Source organism: Periplaneta americana, chromosome 1 (assembly GCF_040183065.1).
Source record: "Periplaneta americana isolate PAMFEO1 chromosome 1, P.americana_PAMFEO1_priV1, whole genome shotgun sequence".
Classification (NCBI taxonomy): domain Eukaryota; kingdom Metazoa; phylum Arthropoda; class Insecta; order Blattodea; family Blattidae; genus Periplaneta; species Periplaneta americana.
Genome location: NC_091117.1, coordinates 8,613,143 through 8,635,000, shown reverse-complemented (window position 1 = coordinate 8,635,000; position 21,858 = coordinate 8,613,143). Strand labels below are relative to the sequence as shown.

The following is a 21,858-nucleotide window of genomic DNA, read 5'->3' as shown; positions in this document are numbered from 1 at the left end:
AATTAAAGATAGTTCAATTTGGGTTTCCATTGATGAGACTCCCGACAAAGAAGGTAGACTTGTTGGTAATGTAGTTATCGGTTTGTTAAGTGAACAATATTCTGAACGAATTCTTTTACATTGTGATGTTCTAGAAAAGTGCAATAACAAAACTATAGTTAAACTGTTCAACGAAGCTATGGGTATCCTGTGGCCAAAGGGTATTATGTACGATAATGTGTTATTCTTTATTAGCGATGCTGCCCCTTATATGGTCAAAGCTGGACAAGCATTATCTGTTGTATATCCTAAATTGACTCATTTTACTTGTGTGGCGCATGCATTTCATCGTGTGGCAGAAGTGGTCAGAGACAATTTCCCTAAAGTAGATTTGTTGATTTCATCAGTGAAAAAAGTATTTCTCAAAGCTCCCAGTAGAGTTAACGTGTTGAAAGAAATGTACCCTGAAATTCCATTGCCACCAAAGCCAATTTTAACTAGATGGGGTACATGGCTAGAAGCAGTTGAATATTATGCCGAACATATAGACTCTATTAACAATGTTCTCCTTGCATTGGACTCTGAAGATGCAGTCTCAATTGATACTGCGAAAACAGTTACCTGTGACATAAGTGTGAAGAATGACTTAGCTCACATTCAGCATACATTTTCATGCATCATAAAAACGCTCAAAAGTCTCCAAAATAGGCACCTTTCACTATCTGAAAGTTTTGAAATTATAAATAGTACTGTGGAACAACTGAATCGTGGTAGAGGTAAAGTTGCAGATGCAGTAAGAGCTAAGGTGGACACTGTACTTTCAAAAAACCCTGGATATGAAGAACTACAAAAGGTTGTTGCTGTGATGAGTGGTGAATCAACAGTGAAGATTAACTTGGACTTATCCCCAGCAGACATTGTGAAATTGAATTATGTACCAGTTACTTCTTGTGACGTCGAACGCTCTTTTAGTCAGTATAAATCTATCCTCAGAGACAATAGAAGAAGATTCACTTTTCAGCACTTGAAAGAAATGTTTGTAACCTATTGTTATGGTAACAGACAATAAAAATTGTGTTTTGTTGAAACTACATTGGAAGATAAGGTACGTCCATTATATTTTTTGTTTTGTTTGATTAAAATGTACCAATATTTAACGTACATAGTCATTTTTTTATAATTTTAAGTCCATATTTAATTCCATATTTTGGTAAAAATCCATATTTAATTCCATATTTTGGTAAAAATAACTACATATATATTTACATATTTCATATATTTTTAGTCCATATAAATCCGTTCCCTGGTGATAATAAATGATTCAAAGAATTTAGTTTTGACCTTTAAATGTGCAGAAATTTGATCGAAACAACTGTAACATTTTAAAATTCCTTTTCAGAACGAAGAGTTACATTTGTTTTGTTAACCGCACAATAGTAGACTGGAACAGCTTACCTGCGGCAATCTTTCAGGTTGGTCCTCTCAAAATCAATACATTTAAGGAAAGGTTGAGAAGATTAGACTGAAAATGTAATTGGAGGTGCAGTGTAATTATCTAAGTTGTGTCATGTAATTAATTAAGTTTATATGTAATTAATTAAGCTGATATGGAATTTAGTTGATATGTAAATAAATTAAGGTGATATGTAAGTAATTAAGAAGATATGTAATTAATTAAGATGACATGTAATTTAGTTTATATGTAAATAAATTAAGGTGATATGTAATTAATTAATATGATATGTAATTAATTACGCTGATATGGAATTTAGTTGATATGTAAATAAATTAAGGTGATATGTAATTAATTAAGATGATATGTAATTAATTAAGATGACATGTAATTTAGTTGATATGTAAATAAATTAAGGTGATATGTAATTAATTAAGATGATATTTAATTAAGTTGATATATAATTACTAAAATTGGTAATAATTGGGTGAAATAGAAGTACATATAAGTTAGGTTTACTTTTGCTCATTGTTAGGCGTTATTATAGAATAGTTTTTATTTATAGTCCTAGGTTTATTGCATCGATCTATTTATAGTTAGAAATAAATTTAGGTTTATTTTATTTTTCTTTTATTGCTGTAATTATTGTACAATTGTAATGGTACTATTGTATATTATATATACATAATTATGTAGGTCGTAATGTAAAATTAGGTATTTTATTTATGTTTTATTATTATTGTGTTAAATTATATTGTGTATTCTTATTGTATTGTGTATTGTAAATTTATTGTGTATAGTTTATATTGTATAATACCACTGCCACCGGGTGCTTGCCCACTTACAGTGTAAATAAATACATAAATAAATACATACATACATATCACTGCCACCGGGTGTATACCAAATTGTAGTGTTAATAAATACATACATACATCTGTGCAGATGAAATTTCTGCACATTTAAAGGACAAAACTAAAATTCTTTCAATCATTTATTATCATAATACACCGCTCTCTTAAATTGACTGAGCATATTGGGAATTAAATCAATGGTTTTCCCCAAACACGCTGTGAAATGTTTCATATAAAACGATTTTTATCTGGAAAAGGATGCAAAAACGAGGAAAATTGTATTAAACTTTTTTATTTAAAATATCTCAACGAATAACCCCCTGAATTTAATGAAACTACTTACGGTACACCCTGTATAGCATTTTACAGTAAAAGTCTACATGCTATCATAAACAGCACAGGTAAACTTTCTTAATTTATTTATAATAATTTCAATTGTGATTTTGTTTGCTATGTTGGCTATAGTGGGAGTTCATGATTAATTGCTCACAGTAAAATGAAACAGTAAAAGTTTGTGATTGCATTATTGTTTCCTTTTATATCTTTAATTAGTTGTATATTCATATGTTTGGAGAAAATAATAAAATATTTGTAATTTCATATTTTAATTATTCTGTCTCACCCGTAACATGTCATAAATATTCTATATGTCCTTGGTGAAACGGAAATCTAACTTTAAAAAAGGTAATCTTGCGCTAAATATGTTAGAGTTACATTTAAAAAGTCGTACTCTTACAGAACTTACCAATTAGAAGAGTTACTGAATGAACTACAAGAATGCGCAATGCCAATGGAAAATTTTGTCACACACGTAACATTTAGTCTTTCCCCTTCCCCTTTTCTTAGACAAAACATATGAATGCCATAATTATGGATAACAGCTTTTTCAATTGCCTACATGATAATAAATTTACATAATCTTAAGTTTTAAGTCAATATAACCAATTATTTGTCACATCTGTAGCAATGGAATGAGCGAACACACTGTATATCATGCCACATTATCTTTCTTCTTGATATATTGGTTAATTTTCCTTGGAAGACGATGACATTAAATAGACTTGTGGATTTCAAGTTGTATATCCATATGCGACGTCACCGAAGTACAATTTTATCAAGTAGTTTGACAGACAGTGGCGTATCTATTGCATGGCCACCACGGTCACCAGACTTCAACACATAATATTATTTTTGTGGGGTAACTTGAAATGTAATGCTGTATGTTACGTACGGCTTAGTGTCTGATGCGATCTATCTAAGACCTATTGAAGAGACATGTAACATAATTCGAAAGACGTCTAAGATGTTCGCCCGTGTCCGAAGATAACTGCAGGCCATCCCCAGACGTGTATGAATATGGGTAGGATGCATTTTGTACACATTCTGTAGTAATGACAGGGTAAGAAAGAACCCAATACAGGGTGGAAGGCGAACGATACACCAAAATTAAAGAGGTGATCCTACATGTTAAATGTAACAAAACTTTTGTTACACTTCAACGAAGCACCAGTAAGCAGGAAAAAAAAAAGTCTTTGCTCAATGTTTGCAGCGCTCTATTGCAGTAATGGTCCGAGAGAAATGGCTGATTGTTAAACAAGCAGACAGGTAAAAATAATCTGAATGGTTAATGTCCTCAATCTTTTTTTGCAAATTAAACCGTTTGGCCATGAAATTAAATTTAATAATTGAGCATTTTCGCGCGTCATAGACTGCGTAGTCTACAGCAGAGAGGGAGGGGAAGGTAAGGAGTGCAGACCGCACTTGATAAAGTTATTGCAGTGGCCGTGATGTTGCTAAATGTTTCACAGAAACATAACGATTTCCTCTAAAACGGTGAATGTTAGAGAAAAAGACCTATTTAGATGTTTTTAATCTTTCCTCATGATCTATTACCAGTTTCATTTTGGTGCAGAAATTACGACCCACCCTGTATAGCATTTGTACAGCCGACATTTCTCACACTTCACAATGCTCGTACCAAACATCGGAAAGAATGGAAGCCATCTGCTATTAATATCAGACACATTTTTTTCTCATTACAAATTTAGATGTTTTGTAGAAACTTTTCTTCATTTCTGACGAGATAGCGGTATGAAATACATTTCGGACGTGACGTACAAGTTAGAAATATGTCCACATTATGGCAGATACTCTGGATTTCATAGCTACAACTGAGATATTTCTTTGTTTTGTGGCGACAGAGGTATATAAAAGTTTTGCAGAGATACCAACATTATAAATGCTGTGTTATGTGGAAATTCCGCTGACTCGATCGGACCATTCCCGAAGATATACATACAGAGTCTCCGTGAAGTCGCTAAAGTTTGTGACGAAGCCATTTTCTTCTTCCTCGCACAATCAGAAAGTCAAAATTCAATATACATTGTGTACAGAAAAATTCCGTGATTATAAACTGCTATAATTTTGTAACTATGAGTATTAGGAAATTCATACCGGTGCCATTAGAAAGAAGAGCTAAAAGAATTTCAGGCGATGTGTAATTGTAATTGTTGGCGGAAAACAATAGATGGCACCATAAAAAAATGCCTTTCCCGCTTTTTCGCTTGTCATTGTGGCATTGTTGGGTAGAAGAAAATTGTATTAAATGGTGTGAACGTTTAAATTTCAACTCAGCGTGAATTCTACAGTATTTAGAGAGTTATGGCGAACTTAGTTGGTGTGTATTGTAATACCATAGCACACGGAGTACAGTGAAAGTTCAGCGTGCCTTCAGACGGGAGTTTCAACATGCGGCACCTACTGACAAGACGATTCTGAGGTGATGCTGTTTTCTCTAGCTAGTTTTTGGCTTTCATGAAGAAACTCTACAACCTGGACATCACTAATTCTTGGTCTTCCCGATTTTATTTTGTCATGAACCAGTTTTTTCCAACTTCTTAATTAATGCAACGGGGTTCAGGGTTCGTTAACTGTCACGCACAACCATGCCTTAGAAAAATGATTGAATTACATTAGAATAAGTTGGCGTAAAGTAAGTACAGCTACTGCAATATTATTCTAATTCTAAAAGCTCCAGTAGCATATCCCTTAGTATCATCTCCTCTTCTGCTAACAAAGCCATATCATCAGCAAATCTGATGCACTTCATTCTTCTTCCTCCTACTATCAGTCCTCACATGTTCTGAAAACAGTTATTCACTAAATCCTCTAAGTAGATATTAAATAGGGTAGATCAGGGGTTCCCAACCGGTGTGTCGCGCAGCTCCATGGAATGTGCTGCGAAATTTTGGAATTCAAAAATAAATTTTATGCGATCCAAAAAGTCTCTTTACAACGCATTTTTATTTGCAATTAAGTCTTTGATATTGTACACCTTATTTTGAGACAGACTTTACCAATGAAACGTGAACACCTGCAACAATGTTCAGTTCAGTTTTTCAACCATAAGGCCACGTATAGAGAAACTCTGTGCAACCCACCAAGCGCAGACTTCACATTAATTTAAATAGGCGTGTTTTCAGAAACGATAATACATTTTTTTTATCGGACATCCACATAGACAGGTTGAGATTTCTGACACATACCTTTGTTTTTTTTTCTAATGCCACTCATGTTGCTGCTTGTTCTTTTAGAATTTTCGATTGTGTGTTAACATCGACCTATCTACAACACTGAATGTCCGAAACTACATAGAAGTTGTTATCGGTGCTTTTTTCTGACGGAAAGCCCTGTAACGGGGTTCCAGTACCTTTTTGTTGCATTTTTCATCATGGAACCGAAATATGTGTGAATAACTACGTTTTTAATATATTTTTTCTTTGAATTCCGCTAAGATCTTGAAAGTCTTAGTTGGACGAAAGCGAGGTTAAAAACGACAAAAATTCCCGTGCATTTAAAAGTAATTAATCTCCCAGTTCGCTGTAAAATATTCTACAGTTCTACCACCTTTTTCTCCAGAAAAGTCGACCTGGTTGGCGAGTTGGTATAGCGCTAACCTTCTATGCCCAAGGTTGCGGGTTCGATCCCGGGCCAGCTCGATAGCATTTAAGTGTGCTTAAATGCGACAGGCTCATGTCAGTAGATTTACTGGCATGTAAAATAACTCCTGCGGGACAAAATTCCAGCACATCCGGCGACGCTGATATTACCCCTGCAGTTGAGAGCGTCGTTAAATAAAGCATAACATCTCCAGGAAAAATGTACTTATTATTATTATTATTATTATTATTATTATTATTATTATTATCATTATTAGGTTATTTTACGACGCTGTATCAACATTTAGGTTATTTAGCGTCTGAATGAGATGAAGGTGATAATGCCGGTAAAATGAGTCTGAGGTCCAGCACCGAAAGTTACCCAGCATTTGCTTATATTGGGTTGAGGGAAAACCCCGGAAAAACCTCAACGAGGTAACTTGCCCCGACCGGGAATTGAACCCTGGCCACCTGGTTTCGCGGCGAGACGCGCTGACCGTTACTCCACAGGTGTGGAGTCCAAGTAGATGTTGATCAGAGTAGATGATAAAGGGCAACCTTAGCGTATTCCTCTCCCTATTTCACTTCCTTCTGACATTCCTTTTATTGTGACTTGGACTCATTTCATATACCCTAAAGATTACTAAACAGCCTTCTCTCTTTCCAATCCACACCTATACATTCTTTAGGCCCAATGGCACCAAATTTTGTACAAATGATAGTCTAGTATTTTTGGCATGTTTATATAGTTTAAAATTAATAAATTTTGGAAGAAAATTGTAGAAAAAAATTCATATAAGTGTCTCAAACTATGATGTAAACCTGCTCGAAATGGTTTCGAAATGAAGATATTTCATCATCATCACCATCATCATCATAATCATGTAGCTTCAAGGGTGTGGCGCCTTATTTCATATTTTCAGAAAATAAATTTCGTATTTTACGAGACGTTTCTTAATATTTTGCTGATCTTTAACTCTTACTCACTTACTGGTTTTTTAAGGAACCCGGAGGTTCATTGCCGCCCTCACATAAGCCCGCCATTGGTCCCTATCCTGAGCAAGATTAATCCATTTTCTATCATCATATCCCACCTCCCTCAAATCCGTTATAATATTGTCTTCCCATCTACGTCTCGGCCTCCCTAAAGGTCTTTTTCCCTCCGGCCTCCCAACTAACACTCCATATGCATTTCTGGATTCGCCCATACGTGCTACATGCCCTGCCCATCTCAAACGTCTGGATTTAATGTTCATAATTATGTCAGGTGAAGAATACAATACTTGCAGTTCTGTGTTGTGTAACTTTCTCCATTCTCCTGTAACTTCACCCTCTTGGCCCCAAATATTTTCCTAAGAATCTTATTCTCAAACACTCTTAATCTCTGTTCCTCTCTCAAAGTGAGTTTCCAAGTTTCACAACCATACAGAACAACCGGTAATAAAACTATTTTATAAATTCTAACTTTCAGATTTTTTGACAGAAGACTAGATGACAAAAGCTTCTCAACCGAATAATAACAGGCATTTCCCATATTTATTCTGCGTTTAATTTCCTCCTTCACTTATACTTGTTACTGTTGCTCCAAGATATTTGAACTTCTCCACCTCTTCAAAGGATAAATTTTCAATTTTTACATTTCCATTTCGTACAATATTCTGGTCACGAGACATAATCATATACTTTGTCTTTTCGGGATTGACTTCCAAACCGATCGCTTTACTTGCTTTAAGTAAAATTCCCGTGTTTTCCCTAATCGTTTGTGGATTTTCTCCTAACATATTCACGTCATCCGCATAGAGAAGCAGCTGATGTAACCCGTTCAATTCCAAACCCTCTCTGTTATCCTGAAATTTCCTAATGGGATACTCTAGAGCAAAGGTAAAAAGTAAAGATGATAGTGCATCTCCTTGCTTTAGCCCCCAGTGAATTGAAAACGCATGTAACAGAAACTGATCTGTATGGACCCTGCTGTACGTTTCACAGAGACACATTTTAATTAATCGAACCTGATTCTTGGGAATACCAAATTCAATAAGAATATTATATAAAACTTCTCTCTTAACCGAGTCATATGCCTTTTTGAAATCTATGAATAACTGATGTACTGTACCCTTATACTGCCATTTTTTCTCCATTATCTGTCGAATACAAAATATCTTATCAATAGTCGATCTATTACACCTAAAACCACACTGATGATCCCCAATAATTTTATCTACATATGGAGTTAATCTTCTCAAAAAATATTACACGAAAATATTTAATCCTTAAACTGACAAAACTTCATTTCTCACACTAGTTTATTAAACCGTGTCGGACTGTAAAGAAAACAACTATCGCAATGTCCATATTTTATATGTCGTACAATATTATAGTAAGAAATGGAAGGATTTATTTTAGTACAAAATAATTAAATTTGGTGCGCGCATGTAGAGATTGTAATGAATGTACATGTGTGGGGAAGTAAGTCCGAAATGACAAAGTATATGATTATGTCTCGTGACCAGAATATTGTACGAAATGGAACTATAAAAATTGGAGATTTATCTTTCGAAGAGGTGGAAAAATTCAAATATCTTGGAGCAACAGCAACAAATATAAATGATACTCGGGAGGAAATTAAACGCAGAATAAATATGGGAAATGCGTGTTATTATTCGGTTAAGAAGCTTTTGTCATCTAGTCTTCTGTAAAAAAATCTGAAAGTTAGAATTTATAAAACAGTTTTATTACCGGTTGTTCTGTATGGTTGTGAAACTTGGACACTCACTTTGAGAGAGGAACACAGATTAAGGGGGTTTGAGAATAAGGTTCTTAGGAAAATATTTGGGGCTAAGAGGGATGAAGTTACAGGAGAATGGAGAAAGTTACACAACGCAGAGCTGCACGCATTGTATTCTTCACCTGACATAATTAGGAACATTAAATCCAGACGTTTGAGATGGGCAGGATATGTAGCACGTATGGGCGAATCCAGAAACGCATAGAGTGTGTTAGTTGGGAGGCCGAAGGGAAAGAGACCTTTGGGGAGACCGAGACGTAGGTGGGAAGATAATATTAAAATGAATTTAAGGGAGGTGGGATATGATGATATGATAGGGACCAATGGCGGGCTTATGTGAGGACGGCAATAAACCTTCGGGTGCCTTAAAAGCCAGTAAGTAAGTAAGTAAGTACATATGTGTAAGTGCGTAAACATAGTTGCGAGTTTGTAATGGAGTAAATGAACGTGTGAGTTGTCAGTGAGTGTGTATGTAAATTTACGATACAGTGAGCTGTTCCAAAACTCGGCAGAAACTCGGTGAATACAGTATACCTACATTACAGATGATTTTCTGGCAACCCGAAGCCAAAATATCACTGATGAATTTGGTGGGTGTAGAAGAACCAGAGAACAAAAAGCCATTCAAAAGAAAACGCGAAACGGGTAACATCAGTGGCTCCTGTATTCCTTACAACTTTGGAAAGAATTACGTAACCAGGCAACTGTTGTGCTTGGGAAGACGGAATTCATAGCGGATTTGAGATGCTTGTGTTGACTCCCGTCGGATTCCGTTACACAGAATTACACTCCGGCAAGCTATTGCGTAACATCTTCCAGGAAATGTTTCATTTTTATTTATGCTGAGTGAGTCGTTACTTTACATACGCTATAGTGAACAAAATGCTGGAATAACCACGATTAGGGTGCACGAGGGCCTTGGAATGGGGCCAATGCTGGGCCTTGTTTTTATGGCTGCATGTAACATACTGTTTGCTGCTTGTAACATCACCATGACGACCTAGCAATTCAGGATATGAATTGGACAAGCAACTTGTTGGGGATGTCTGGACTAGGAAAAGAAAGAAGTCTTGGGATCCCCTCAAGTAAAAGAAAGATTTCACAGGCTGTAACGTTTCCAGGCCGCAGTCCAGGGGTCGAATCCAACACAAGACTTTTGTCGAAGTGATGTACTGAGCTGCTTTATGTGGAGGTTCGGTGTCATATTCCAGCGATATCAACATATGCAATTATAGAGGTACCTATATTTATTATTATTTCGTTCTTTCAGTGCACTCCTATGTAACTTTTGTTAAATAAATAAATAAATAAATAAATAAATAAATAAATAAATAAATAAGTAAATAAATAAAATAAATGAAATAAAATTAATAAATTAATAAATAAAATAAATAAATAAAATAAATAAGTAAATAAAATAAAATAAATTAATAAATAAAATAAAATAAATAGATTAATTAAATAAAATAAATAAATTAATAAAATAAAATAAATTAATAAATTAAATAAATAAGTAAATGAATGAATGAATGAATACATAAATAAATGAACAAATAAATCAATAAATAAGTAAATAAATAAGTAAATAAATAAATAAATAAGTAAATAAATAAGTACATAAATAAATAAAATAAAATAAATAAATTAATTAAATAAAATATATAAATTAATTAAATTAAATTAATAAATAAAATAAATAAAATAAATTAACAAAATAAAATAAATAAATAAATAAATTAATAAATAAATAAATAAATGAGCAAATAAATAAATAAGTAAATAAATAAGTAAGTAAGTAAATAAATAAAATAAACAAATAAAATAAATAAATAAATTAAATAAATAAATAAAATAAATTAGGCCTAGTAAATGAGTAAATGAATGAATGAATAAATATGTAAATAAATGAACAAATGAATGAATAAATAAATAAATAAATGAGAAAATGAGTAAATGAATGAATGAATAAATAAATAATTAAATAAGTATATAAATAAATAAACATATATAATTAGTATTAGTATTTATTTAATTAACCTTGTAGAGTTAAGGCCGTCAGGCCTTCTCTGCCCCTCTACCAGGGGATTCCAACTACAATATGAAGAATAAAATTACAATTAATATTTCTTTTGTCCATAAAAGAGTAAAAAACCACAGGACTTGTCAAAGTGAAAGAGAGAGAAAACAAAACAGAAAGCAATGATTAAAATAGATAAAAATAGAATAAATTACGACCAATGTAAACCCACACGTATTTCGACTATTACATTTACAATTACAATTACAATAAAAATCAAAGTACGAAAAGATTACCCGATTAATAAAAACTAGACAATTTATTATAGAAGTTAAGAACAAAGAATATATATATATGTATATATTTTGTATTTACTGAATTACGAATTAAACTTACAATAACAGAATTGTATAGTGATGAAATTAAAAAATAAGCGAATAGGAAAATAAAATATAAACAAGTAAATAAGTAGTTAAATAAATACATAAATAAATAAAAATAAATATGTAATTTAATTTCAGGCTTACGCACGGTTGGGGCAGAAAACGTTACTAATAAACCATGCATAAGCGATGGATGTATAAACAGTCTGTAACTATACAATGGGAATTCCTTTGCAGTAGTTATACACACAAAACCCCTTGTTAAGCGTTGTATATAGAGAAAAAATGGCCGCCTCTCTAACAGCTGTTCGTATCGATTGTCATTTTATTAGGGTGACTACCTTGTAACCACAGAAGAACAAACCAAAGAGCACAGAATAATTAGAATAATATTGCTGTAGCTGTACTCTTTGACCAAAATATAGCATGGTAATCGATCAGGCCCAGTTGCAATATCGATACTTAGCGCGTGACACTAGCGCACACTATCGGATGCAATAAAAGAAAAACTCAGTTATTCTGTTACTTTTCGTAATAAAATTATGATGAAACAGATGTATTGTTATACACGACGTATATAGTGATTATTAGTCAGAAATTTATACACGACTTATAAACGAGGCGTTCACTGTATAATGTAGTTAAACGTCTGTATAGGCTACACTGATCGAAATTTCATAAGGAAATTCCTTTTCTTGGGGACTCGAACCAACGCGCATTCCATAAGGCGGGTCCAAGTGAAGTCTGTAGGCATTAGATACACACTTTCATGTCTATATTCAATCTACAAATCTCCTCGTTTTTCATACTTTCCTCGACTTTGTAAAAAGCACTTCTGTATGTTGTATCGTAACATACTATTGCATAATTATAATGTGTATAGTTATAGAAGTATTGTGTGATCATTTGTTTTATTACTCTTTCTTTACTGTTTTTAACACATTGTATTAAACGATTTAGTAAATCGTTTTCTGTGAGGTCCGTTACATATAGGATGTGTCCGTTGCTAAGCAACTTACAGTTGAAGCTGCTCTGAATCTTATACCACAATCTAGTATCTACAGTCACGAAGCTAGAGTTGTTGAGGGTACTAGGAACAATAGACTGTGCCGGTACTATTTCGAATTGTCTGTGATGAGGCGATAGTAGCGATCCTAGTGGTTAGCAACTATCTACGGATGCATATTCCCTACGTATTGACCTTCGTGACTGCATATACTAGACTTTGCTTATACATTTTAGCGTTTTAAACTTAATCTCGAATGAAACTTTTGCATAGACGTAGTCTAGTTATCTATACTAATAATAAATCTGTAGCCGAAGTTTTTCTGGTAATTTTCGATTTTCCAAAAATAATTGGTCCTAACATATATAATTAACCACCCTGAAACCGAAAATCGCTTTTTTGAAATTTTTGTTTGTATGTCTGTCTGTCTGTCTGTCTGTATGTTTGTTACCTTTTCACGCGATAATGGCTGAACCGATTTATATGAAAATTGGAATATAAATTAAGTTCGTTGTAACTTAGATTTTAGGCTACATGGCATTCAAAATACATTATTTAAAAGGGGGGGTTATAAGAGCGCCTGAATTAAATAAATCGAAATATCTCGCTTATTATTGATTTTTGAGAAAAATGTTACATAACAAACGTTTCTTTAAAAATAATTTGCGATACGTTTTATTCCTTGAAACATTTTTATAGGACTGATATTTAATGAGATAAATGAGTTTTAAAATTAAAATAACTGCCATCTAAGGCCGTGTAATGAATTAAAAAACAAATGACTTCGTCTATAAGGGGCCTTGGACAGCAAAAATCGAAAGCTATGAAAGATAGTCTACAGATAATGTTTCTGTGTTTGTATGAAGTAATATCGGAAGCTAGATTAACCGATTTGTACAATTAATTATTAATTCACCATTGGAAAGTGTAGTTTGGATGGACATAATGCTATAATGTTATTACAGTAACTTGTGAGTGAATCGAGGATAGGTAAGATTAAAATAGATTCTTATGCACAGAAAACTTGATAGGCTATTCTGTACATTCGTTTCCTGTATTTCCTAAACTAATTTTTATGACCAAATGAGTGGTCTCTAGATCAAAATGATCGCATTTTAATTATGCAAATACAATTTAAATTAAGTAACATAATAAACGATTTATCCTTCTATCAAACACGAATGTTCCCTGGATCAAATATCCTATTTTAATCATGTAATTACTTTATATGTATTTCTAACGGGTGCAGAGGAGCGCACGGGTACGGCTAGTGTTAAAAGAAACTAATGATAGAAAGTCTAATGTAGGTAGTCTATAATGTATTTCGTCTACTCTTGAAGTGCGCCCGGGTGTGAATACGTGAAGTTCTGATCTGATACCTAACCGTAGCAACTGAAGTATTCGGATTCATAGCGAAATATCGACCGCTTTAGTCCGCATCTGGCGCTGACATGTTGACTGCTGAAGGATTTTCTTCGGTAAAACTGGATATTAGCGTTCGTAAAAGTGGAAGCTGTCCCGCGAGCCAGAAACAAAATATTGCAGTGTCATTCGATGCCGCTGACACGTGACGTTTTGTGGAATTGGAAATAAAAAAAACTGACGACTGTGTTGCGGGAACTGGGCAGGGGGTACAATTTTAACAATGTCAGCAGGAAATGGACCTAAGATATGAACTTTGGTCATTATATAAAATAAGTATACAGGGTTAGTTAAAAGTCCCGCACCAACTAAATAACTTTTGAAGCATACGGTTCAATGACAAGAAACTTGGTATGTGGGGATAACCATATACTAAGAACTCAATAATGGTATTACCGAGTTTTTTATACTTCCGGTTTAACCGGAAGTAACTCCAACTCTCTTATTTTAAATGGAACACCCAATATATATTTTTATTTTTGAATAGTACTGATTAAGAGCTTTTCAAAAAGTACCCATACTCGATACTTCCGGACAAATTCAGTGTTGCTAAGTCAAGAAAACAGAAAAGTGTATCGAATATTAAAATAATAAAATACTCCTTCCTTAACAAAAACAAAACAAAGCTAGCTCACCTTCTAAATTATGTGTTCAAATTGGTAGCCCTCAGCTGCTTTACAATGTGTCACTCGATCATAGAAACCATTTAAGGAATGATTTAACCAGGCTTGAGGAATATCTTGCACCACTTCCATTTTTATTTAGCAACACTGAATTTGTACAGAAGTATCGAGTGTGGGTACTTTTTGAAAAGCTCTTAATGAGTTCTATTCAAAAATTAAAAAAATATATATATTGGGTGTTTCATTTAAAATAAGAGAGTTGGAGTTACTTCCGGTTAGACCGGAAGTAGAAAAAACTCGGTAATACCATTATTGAGTTCTTAGTATATGGTTATCCCCACATACCAAGTTTCATGTCACTGAACCGTATGCTTCAAAAGTTATTTAGGTGGTGCGGGACTTTTAACTAACCCTGTATATTAAACAGAATAATAAACTTAAAATTCCACTAGATTATAATTTTCATGTCATTAAAATAATACACTTGTCACCCTACCCCTTTATCTCCTGATCTAGTTGCCTCATGAGTGATGCCTTATTGGTGTCACTTATGAGGTTCAAACCTTTGTACAGCTGACTAAGCAATAATCATTTTAATCTAATATAATAACAAGCATGGGTCCAAAGTCGGGACGTGGGTCTGGTTTTCCATTGCCACTGTTTCAAAAGCGATTCCCGGCGGCCACATATCTTCCTATTGATTGACTGCCGGGGCTCTTCCTTTCTCCCCCGGGACTTGAACAAACCCCACCCACATTTCAGGCTGAAGGGATCCGAGCACAAAAAATGTTACGGGCATGACCTCAGTGAAGTCCGCTCGTTACTTCCTACGATGATTACTGCATTCGAGTCCTGCTGGCTGGAAAGCGGACAGGGAACGTGTGTAAATGCGATGAAACTGGCAGGCACAAGAAATCTACAAAAGTGTTTACACCAAAATATGATTTATTGATATGGATGGCTTGATAAATGGACAAAATCTATTTCATAGATAAGATAGATTAGATATAGGTATATAGATACAGATATAGACAGAAAGATATGTACAGAAACAGAAAACGATAGATCAGAACAGATATATCAGATCAGATAGATCAGATGTGTAGATTAGATACAACAGAGAGAAAGATATACCATAACAGATTAGATAGATCAGGTATAATGTATAAGTTAAATGAATATACAGGGTGATTCACGAGGATTTACCGTCCCTTATGGAACTTATTTCCTAAGATATTCTGAGAAAAAATATCATATAAACATTTCACCTGATGTCAATATTTTCAGGGTTACACTAATTTGAAATTGTTTGTAAAATACCATTATTCTTGTGTTTTATGGGTAAAATAGTATTACAGATAAAGAATGAACTATTCAGGAGTGTCATTTCTTTAATTAGCTAGTATTCTGAAGCTAAAAATGTGTTGCTCATTCCTTTGTACAAATTTTGTTTTTCAATTTTTAACTAAAAATGACATATCATTTTTAAGCACTATCACAAAAATTGTTATAAATCGTACGACTTCAGGAACTTGATTCTTTACAGTTTAATTATGCATCCTAGTGTACAGTCTTGAAGAATGTACAAGAGTGGTGTGATTTATAACAACTGTTGTCATAAGTGCGTAAGAAAATATAATTTTGTACTTGAAAAAAAAATTGTACGAAGCAACTATAGAATTCACAACACATTTTTATCTTCAGAATACTAGCTAATTAAAGAAATGATACTCCTGAATAGTTCATTCTTTATCTGTAATATTATTTTACCCATAAAACACAATAATAATGGTATTTTGCAAACAATTTCAAATTAGTGTAGCTCTGAAAATAATGAGATTAGGAGAAATGTTGATATGACATTTTTTGTCCAGAATATCTTCGAAAATAAGCTCCGTATCGGACGGTAAATCCTTGCGAATCACCCTGTATATTGAATCAGATAGATTAGATACAGAAGATAGAATATATGGATCATATGAAATAGGTTAGATGGATCACATGGATAGATAGATAGATAGATAGATAGATAGATAGATAGATAGATAGATAGATAGATAGATAGATATATAGATAGATAGATAGATAGATAGATAGATAGATAGATAGATAGATAGATAGATAGATAGATAGATAGATAGATAGATAGATAGATAGATAGATAGATAGATAGGCAGGCAGGCAGACAGATAGACAGACAGACAGATACATAGACAGACAGATACATAGATAGACAGATAGATAGATAGATAGATAGATAGATAGATAGATAGATAGATAGATAGATAGATAGATAGATAGATAGATAGATAGACAGATAGATAGATAGATAGATAGATAGATAGACAGACAGATACATAGATAGACAGATAGATAGATAGATAGATAGATAGATAGATAGACAGACAGACAGACAGACAGACAGACAGACAGACAGACAGACAGACAGATAGATAGATAGATAGATAGATAGATAGATAGATAGATAGATAGATAGACAGGTAGATAGATAGATAGATAGATAGATAGATAGATAGATAGATAGATAGACAGACAGATAGACAGACAGACACAGACAGACAGATAGATAGATAGACAGATATATAGATATATAGATAGATAGATAGATAGATAGATAGATAGATAGATAGATAGATAGATAGATAGATAGATAGATAGATAGATAGATAGATAGATAGATAGATAGATAGATAGATAGATAGATAGATAGATAGAGCACTAAATAACGAATTATAACTGCAACTGTATAATGCCTCGGAAGTCTATAGCAGGCAGTAAACAACTTGGTCAGTGTTGCTGCCTGCGTCGAGCCCCTGGGGTCGGCAGCTTGAGTTCCGCAACTCATGAATAATACGCCGGCTAACAAAGCTTGAAGAGCGCCGGTCAGACGCTCAAGACAGGACTCGGGGTTCAACGGTGGCTGCACACATGACGCTGCCCTCAGCAAAGGAACGCTACTTCGATAACCGTGAAGTACTTGCAGGGGTACGTTGAGCAGAATACCGCAGTTTGATTCTTGGATAAACACACAGCCAGCAGACAAAAGGAATGGTAAGTTATTTAGGCACAAAAGACTAATTGAAATATCTATTTCTGCGAGAGTGCGGGAAAGGATATTTATACTATCTCAAAACTTTTTATAGATTATGTCAGATGCGTTTCCAACGCACTGCGGGCTAAAGCAAGGAGATGCACTATCACCTTTACTTTTTAACTTTGCTCTAGAGTATACCATTAGGAAAGGCCAGGATTACAGAGAGGGTTTGGAATTGAACGGGTTACATCAGCTTCTTGTCTATGCGGATGATGTGAATATATTAGAAGAAAATCCACAAACGATTTGGGAAAACACGGAAATTTTACTTGAAGCAAGTAAAGCGATAGGTTTGGAAGTAAATCCCGAAAAGACAAAGTATATGATTATGTTTCGTGACCAGAATATTGTACAAAATGAAAATATAAAAATTGGAAATTTATCCTTCGAAGAGGTGGAAAAATTCAAATATCTTGGAGCAACAGTAACAAATATAAATGACACTCGGGAGGAAATTAAACGCAGAATAAATATGGGAAATGCCTGTTATTATTCGGTTGAGAAGCTTTTATCATCCAGTCTGAAAGTTAGAATTTATAAAACAGTTATATTACCGGTTGTTCTTTATGCTTGTGAAACTTGGACTTTCACTTTGAGAGAGGAACATAGGTTAAGGGTGTTTGAGAATAAGGTTCTTAGGAAAATATTTGGGGCTAAAAGGGATGAAGTTACAGGAGAATGGAGAAAGTTACACAACGCAGAACTGCACGCATTGTATTCTTCACCTGACATAATTAGGAACATTAAATCCAGACGTTTGAGATGGGCAGGGCATGTAGCACGTATGGGCGAATCCAGGAATGCATATAGAGTGTTAGTTGGGAGGCCGGAGGGAAAAAGATCTTTGGACCGGCCGAGACGTAGACGGGAGGATAATATTAAAATGGATTTGAGGGAGGTGGGATATGATGATAGAGAGAGGATTAATTTTGCTCAGGATAGGGACCAATGGCGGGCTTATGTGAGGGCGGCAATGAACCTGCGGGTTCCTTAAAAGCCAGTAAGTAAGAAAGTAAGTAAGTAAGGATAAAACCTAAAAAAAGAAAAAAAAAAGTAAGAGAAATATAATGGAAGAAAACATAATTCTAGGATCAAGAAACAGATTTTCTGCATTCCCAATACCGATAAATTGGTATATGGCAAAACGTCTATTACTCATGTCTGTCAGTCCGTGTACAGCGATTTCTGCTAAATTATGGACAAGTTTGTTCAAATACAGCGTGTGCAAGTCTTTGAATGTACACAGTAATTCTTTTCTTAGAACTTGGTTCAAAATTGTAGATATATCCACACAAGACAGACGGATCAAAAGGACGACACTCAGAGGGAATCAATCGAGGCGTAAGTCAAACCAACTGCAGCGGCTGTCTGTTCGCATGTGCCATCTCCTCGGTTTGCTTCCTCATAGTTGCCTGCTCTCACAGGTAGCCAGCGAGGGGGAATTTGGTTTGTTTAGCTATGAATTCAAGCGGCATAAGTTGGCCAAAGTGTGAGACTGTGTGTGTGTTAGGCAGGAAGTTAACTCCATGGTTAAGGTCACACGTCCCTAGGCTCGTCGCATACAACGAAAAACGTTGTGGGATATGTAGCGTAGTCAGTGACGGCTTGTGTTAGAAATAAACGGTGTCACTGATATGACACAATTTCTTTATACGTTTTACGAGTACAATAAAAGAACGGACTATTGGAAAGGGACGATTTGATGTGTTCCCGAGAATTTACTCACAATGAGGCAATAAAACTGACTTGTCATCTGTAAGACAATTTATTCCGCCCATGAATTTTTCGTGGTTTCCCTGGGGTGCACAGTGGATGACAATGCAAATATATAACTGGACAAAATTAATAACTTCTATTCTATATAACATATTTTTACGAAGCTTCGTACAGACGTTACAGATAGCATATTTTTTGTGTAGAAACTCTGATTATGTTTATACAGAGTGTTAAAAAACTATCCAGTATTTTAGGAGGTGCTAGTATGCATCAAAACAAGAAATTAAATTCTAATAAACATGGGTTCTACAACACATACTTTCTGAGATCAGAACACTTGTTCATAGGAGGTGCTCGATGTGACATCTATTCATGGCAATGCATTTCTCTGCCCTACTTGATTCCTTACATCGAAGGGCAGAGGAATGCATTGCCATGAATGGACGTCACATTGAGCACCTCCTATGAACAAGTGTTCAGATCTCAGAAAGTATGTGTTGTAGGACCCATGTTTATTAGACACTATTTTCTTGTTTCGATGCGTACTAGCACCTCCTAAAATATTGGATACTTTTTAACACCCTGTATAATATGAGGAACTACCCATTCATAGGAGTGTTTTTAGTCAAAAAACTTCTCTCCTAACGGATTTGTATTAAACTTTGTACAGGAGTTACAGGTAACACATTTTTTGTGTACAAATTCTGATTATGTATGTATAAGACAAATAACTCCTTTATAGGACGACATTTAGATAAAAATTAATAACTTTTCTGCTGCATAGCAGATTTTTACGAAACTTTGTACAGAGTTACAAGTATATTTTTGTTTACAAGCTCTGATTACGTTTATATAAAAGTAACATCCCCTTTATAAGGGACCATTTAGACAAAAATTAATAACTTCTCTGCTATATAACATTTGTACGAAATTTTATACGGGAGTTACAGGTATATTTTTTTGTTTACAATCTCTGACTACCTTTATATAAGAGAAACATCCCCTTTATAGGAGGCCATTTAGACAAAAATTAACAACTTCTCCGCTACATAAAATATTTTTACGATACTTTGTACAGGAGTTACAAGTATATTTCTTGTGTACAAACTCTCAATACGTTTGTGTAAGATAAATTACACATTTACGTGGAGTGGTTTTAAGTAAATAACTACCCTTTTATAGAAAATGCATTTAGAAAAAAATTAACAACTTATCTTCTACCTATCATGTTTATGTAACTTCTTACAGAAGTTACAGGTAGCATATATATATATATATATATATATATATATATTGTGTAAAAATGCTCATTACGTTTGATAAGAGCAACTAGCGCTTTATAGAAGGTGGTTTCAGACAAAATGACTTTTCTCCTATCTAACAAATTTCATTAAACTTTGTACGGGGGTTACAGGTAGCACATATGTACAAACTCTGATGACATTCGTATAAGAGAAACTACCACTTTATAGGGGCTGCATTTAGCCGAACTTAATATCTTCTCAGGTATACAACAGATTTTTATGAAACTTTGTACAGGAGTTACAGGTAGCATATATTTTTTGTGTACAACTCTCATTACATTTGTGTAAGAGAATCTGTCCCTTTATATGGGATGATTTCAGATGAAGAACTACTCCTCTGTAGGCGGTGTATTTTGATAAAATTTTTTATTTTATTGGGTTATTTTACGACGCTGTATCAACATCTGAGGTTATTTAGCGTCCGAATGATATGAAGGTGATAATGCCATTGAAATGAGTCCGGGGTCCAACACCGAAAGTTACCCAGCATTTGCTCGTATTGGGTTGAGGGAAAACCCCGGAAAAACCTCAACCAGGTAACTTTCCCCGACCAGGATTCGAACCCGGGCCACCTGGTTTCGCGGCCAGACGCGCTGACCGTTACTCCACAGGTGTGGACTGATAAAATAATTAATACGCTATCTCCTACGTACGAAATTTTTATGGAACTTCTACAAAAGTTACAGGTAGCATATATCTTTTGTGAACAAACTCTGATTATATTTAGTTGCTACCTGAACTTTGGAAAATAATGAAGAAACAAAATTATTATGAAACACGATGAAACATCCCTAATGAGAAAGTATGTATTGCCATTCAATTTTCTCTTCTACTTATGAGTTAAATAAGTAAAATAGGGCATCTACAAAGTGCACCTCACTGTTAAAAATTCATACCCAGCTTGCAATGGAGGTTCACAAAAATATTTTATCGGAAGCCACACATTCTCAGATATTCAAAAAGAACTCTTGATATGATTGATAAAATCAATAGGTCAACCAAATCCCATGACTGCTCAGTGAATTTTTAGTGCAGATTAATAAATCAATAGAATTCCTTTGCCTTTGTACGTGCTCTGAAACGAAATGGCTGCCGCACAGAAATATATAAAAAAAAAATAACATCGGTATAAAACGATTCGAAAAAATCCCATCTTCATTGGTTTTGCGTTATGTAGGCTAGTCCACGCTATTTTATACCGAAGAGGAAAGACTCGTTGCCATAGTAATGTACGAAGGCTGTAGACGGCTTTGAGTGACGCAG

General features: G+C 34.3%; 1 protein-coding gene across 1 annotated transcript in view; it reads right to left on the bottom strand.

Moving 5' to 3' along the window:
- The window catches only part of LOC138703851 (serine-rich adhesin for platelets-like), a 1,430,840-nt gene that overhangs the window by 422,246 nt on the left and 986,736 nt on the right, over positions 1 to 21,858 (bottom strand). The gene's annotated exons all lie outside the window — the stretch shown is intronic.